The following is a 4,939-nucleotide window of genomic DNA, read 5'->3' on the forward strand; positions in this document are numbered from 1 at the left end:
ACTTGATGTGGCTCAAGGGCCTGGCTTGGGCCTTCTTGGGCCTCAGCTAAAAGTCCAAGGTTCCCCTGCTTTTCTGGGCAGAAAACGCCCTGACTTGAATTAACTGGTGACACATGGTTCTAACTCATATCCTATGAACTATAGTTGAAAAAACTTCTCTGACACTCCCTCTAACTAAGGCCCAATTGGGCCTAATGAGGGCCTACCCATGACATGGTCAAATCTCCCTATTTCTAAGTTACAACAAAACTGTCCCCTGCTGGACAGATTTTATTATTCTACTTGTGCACCTAACCAAATGAAATGCAAACCTCCAACCAACTCCTAAAACCTTTTATATACTCCCAATACTAAGTTCTGGTAGCTTGGGCCTCAAAGTGCACATCAATGATATGGTCAAAACTCACTCTAAACCTCAGGGTACTAAACTGATTTTCTGCAGAAACTATAACTCTCATTTTCCAAGGTTTTGACTTGACAAACTCAACTAACAACAACTCAATACTTAAACCAAGACTTATACATGGTAATCTACTGAACTAACTCCCTTATTCTCAAAATAAGCTTGGGTGAGATCATCCATGCCCAAAAACAACAACATGCAACTAAATATATAACATGCAACTCATGGAAAACACATAACAAGATTTCGGCTAGGCATAAAGTTTTAAATGCTTGCAAAATCGACTTGCACCTAATACTCATCCTTAATAATCATGAAATATAACTTCTTTTAAGTATTATTAAGAAATTTATCATGGAAACAATCTATTTTAAGCACACCTATTTCGCATTTATAGATTTTTAAACATAACAACATGATTTCGAAAAGAATAGCATGCAAAACATGGTTGATCATCATTTTAATGTCTTAAAACTAGCATGCATGGCTAAACATAAATATATAATGAAATTTCAGTAGCATGCAAAGGATTTTAAAGCATGATATCTCCATAAAATACTTAGTTAGCACATATACATAATATATCTCATAGAGAGCTCTTGAATTCACAAGAATCAAGAGTTTCTCTTTGGAGATCACATAAGAACTACACATGCATCCATGGAACTTCAACTTCCAAGTCACAAAACACTTGGAAAGTATATAAGATGAATGTAGGTAAAAGATTTATACTTGAGAAGATGAAGAATGAATTGAAAAATGGAAGGGGGTGGGGGATTTGGCCTTCGGCCGAGAGCAAGGTGGGAGGGGGAAAAGAGAGAAAATTTATGGTGTGTTGGAGTGTGGAATGAGTGGAATGATTTCTCCCACTTTGATTTTTTTGTTTTATGCTTTTTGGTTGACAAATAATGAGTGGAAGTGAGAACTTACAAAAATGTCCTTTAGCTAAAGTTAGGCCATTTTGCATGCAAGGCTAATGTAGTAATTTGGTAATAATCAAATGAGTTAGTGGGGTTGGAAAAGTCTTATTTGCCCTTTGAGAGAATAGAAGGGTGATTTGCATGCATGGTCTCTTATGTAATTTGATAAATATGACAACTAAAATTTATAATGATTTATTTTTATAAAATAAAATACAAGTTCAAAAATTATAAAATTTATAACATAAAATAACTTGGATTTTTAGAGACTTTATAAAATCATTTTCAAAATTTGTGAACAAAATACCTTTTAAAAGAAAATTTTTCCAAAGCTTAGAATATTCCTTATAAATCAAAAATAAAGAAATTAAATAAACTCTTGCTTTGAAAAATCATATACTACACAAAACAAATTTATAATATAGAAATTTTCACTCACACTAGCGTACAATCATTCAATATATTTTCATTTGGCTTTAATATTATACCAAATCCACAAATAATATTACACGAAGATATGGGTCGTAACAGTGTGTATTTCTTGGCTTTTTCTGTATAACCTCAAAGTCTCTCATTAGTTTAGTCTATCTATGTTGGCTTTATACTGAAATATTTTGGTGTTTCTTTATATCATGTTTATTAGCTTATAATGCTTATTAAAAATGTACTAGTTTTGTATGAGTTGTCTCTATCACTTCAAGACGTTTCCTAACATAAAATTTTGAATCCTCTAACTCAATATGGAGTTTGGATTCATGATATGTTAGGTACATTAGTATTTTTCATTAGAATCCCTAATTATTTTTTTCATGTTATGAGAGTGTAGATGGAAAGAAGAAATTACATAATTTTAAGTAAGACATGGCTGATATGCATGTTTTTAACACTTATTTTATGTGAATACTACAGTTTTGGAAGGCAGATGATGAATGTTCCCTTGTTCATGATGAAAATGTATTACCATAAGCATATTGACTTCTCAGGAGTCCCTTTGGCGGTGGTCCACCTGGTAGAGTTAAGCGAAGGAACCATAAGGCTTCTTAAAAAAAACTAGTGGCTGAGATGGAGACCAAGAAGATGAAGATTAAGGCAATATGTTTAATATACTTCTCGATGCCTATATTTAAAATACGATTTACTATTTTCCATCTTGGCTCTGTCCCCAAAATATAGATTTAGGTATTGTTTTCAGTCTTGGACATGTCCCAGAAATGTAGATTAAGGTGTGATTCTAGAATTTTACAAAAGAAAAGTCATTTACTTTTATAAAAACAAGTTTTTTCTTCTAATTTGTAGCTACAATTTGGTTTTGAATTCAGTGATTGATTTATTTGATAAATGCTCTTTGATTATGAATTCCTTGATTGATCATTTTTAAGCAAAAATCTTCTTGCAATTATATCTTTAGTTTATGAAAACTCTAACATTTGTTAAAGATAACTAACTGAATGCAATCGGGTGGCAAAAAAATTATACATGAGTCACACCCGTGCCTATTATTATATTATTATATGTAACCCATTTTTGTTCAAAAAAATAATAACTCATGTTATTTTCATGCAATTAAGTCTAATAATAATAATAATAATAATAATAATAATAATAATAATAATAATATAATATTAATATAATAACAATATTATTATTATTATTATTAAAATAATTTTTCTATACTCCGTGCATCATACTTATTTTTACACCAATCATATTTTTACCTTTTATTCAATAATATTAAACAAATTATTAGTTGTAAAAAATGTATTACTTTTGAAATTAAATATTAGCGTAATTAGCATTTAAATTACCATATTAATGAAATATGGATAATAGTTTTCAGAAAGACACAATATGTTTTGTGTCTTACAAATAATATATTTTGTCACCTCTATCACTACTATAAATGTATGTATTATTATGGGTGTCTAAGTGGACAACTGTTATGTATACTTCTAACAACTTAGATATGTACCAAATTCATATGTATATGGGTCTGCTGGATATAGCCAGGAACCTAAAAAGGGAGAAATGCCTATAAAATTTTGTCTGCCAAGTGAATCTATGTAATTTGAATTTTGCACTAAATTTTTTTATGAATTACACGCTTGGATAAAATATATAGAAGAACTAGTAAACTGCTACTACAACATGCTAGCTAGGCAGATCTTGTATCACATCCATGTCCTTCAGAAGCTTTGTATGATTCATATTAATTACCATTTTACATTCCATGCCTCGTCCACAGACTCTACCGGATCAAAAGCCCTATGTTTCTATGTTGGCCGTTAGGGACAAGTTAGAATGCACCGATTAAACAACTTAATGCTCGCATTTTAAGGCCCGAGTGTCAATTCAAGCTTTAATCTTGATGTTATTCGGGAGTTGTATATAGATCGTTTCCGAAGTCATCAATTCAAAATTTCCAGCCTGCCAGTGTCAACAGTTTTAAGTAAGTAGCTGACTGTAGCGAAACATTACTAGGAAGAACTAGTAACTTACATGTAACGCTATATATATGATGATCAAGTGATGTATCAAGAACAATCCTTCTAACAATACCTGTTGGTCAACAATTAAAAACCCATTAGTTCTCTAGACACAAATACAAGCAAATAAAAACAGTGAAATCACTCACACACACAACTAGCGTCATTTCTTCCTCATCAGAATCAGTTCCAGATGGATCTCCACTGCTAAAATATTGATCTGAAAGACAACTATTCTTTATGTGATGATGACAAATGATTAACATATCTAGACATAAAAGCCTATATATACTAATGTAAAACTCTAAGCGAAGAGGGGATACTTAAAATAATACTCAAGGGAAAATTTACTGTGAGGGGATACCTATATATAGGAAATAAGCAGGAATATTCTGAGGGAAAATTTACTTAAAATAATATATAAATTAATTAATTGTACATTTACACTTACAACTACCACCGCTTCTGTGATGGGAATTATGAGTTGAGCCCTTTCTCTTAATTGTTTTTATGTACCACGCCAGGTCCTTTCTTTAATACAGGGCCCCTACTCCCACCAAACTCCTAACTCCATATTGTCTTCTTTCTTTTAATGTGGGGCCTATTACTCCTCACCCAACTCTTAACTCCCTCTCGTCTTGACTTTAGCAAAGTGTTTGAGGTTGTATTTTTAAAAACTTACAAGAGAGAATGATTATATAAATGGCTGATAAATATATATATATATATATACACACATATATATAGACACACACACACATATATATATATATATATATATATATATATATATATATATATATATATATACCAGCGACTACTCTAATTGAAACAGATTTTATAACTGAAACTAGAAATCAAATATTTTTGAAATTACGTCGAAATATAACACATATGGTATGCAAATCGACCGTGAAGAGATGAAGAAAAATACAGTGAAGTCGGATTTAAAAAAAATTATCGTTTAATTAAGTTAAAAATGGAGGGAAAAAATTGAGATTGTGCGTGGGAGGGTACACATTAGTTGTGGGTGCTTTTAGGGGACAATTAGAATAGATTGATCTAATGGCTTATATTAATTTCTAATTTCTATTTTAAAGTAATTTCTATTTGATCATTTGCCTATATATATA

The 4,939-nt window shown here is 31.0% G+C and overlaps 1 long non-coding RNA gene across 1 annotated transcript; it reads right to left on the bottom strand.

Annotated features, from left to right (window-relative positions):
• Window positions 1-3,263: 3,263 nt before the first annotated feature.
• LOC141700085 (uncharacterized) lies at window positions 3,264-4,110 on the bottom strand. Its single transcript, XR_012566213.1, has 3 exons — window positions 3,956-4,110; window positions 3,820-3,879; window positions 3,264-3,747 (listed from the first exon to the last, which is right to left on the bottom strand). It is a non-coding gene; the product is annotated as an uncharacterized LOC141700085 (long non-coding RNA).
• Window positions 4,111-4,939: the final 829 nt, after the last annotated feature.

This window comes from Apium graveolens, unplaced genomic scaffold (genome assembly GCF_009905375.1).
Source record: "Apium graveolens cultivar Ventura unplaced genomic scaffold, ASM990537v1 ctg175, whole genome shotgun sequence".
Taxonomy (NCBI): domain Eukaryota; kingdom Viridiplantae; phylum Streptophyta; class Magnoliopsida; order Apiales; family Apiaceae; genus Apium; species Apium graveolens.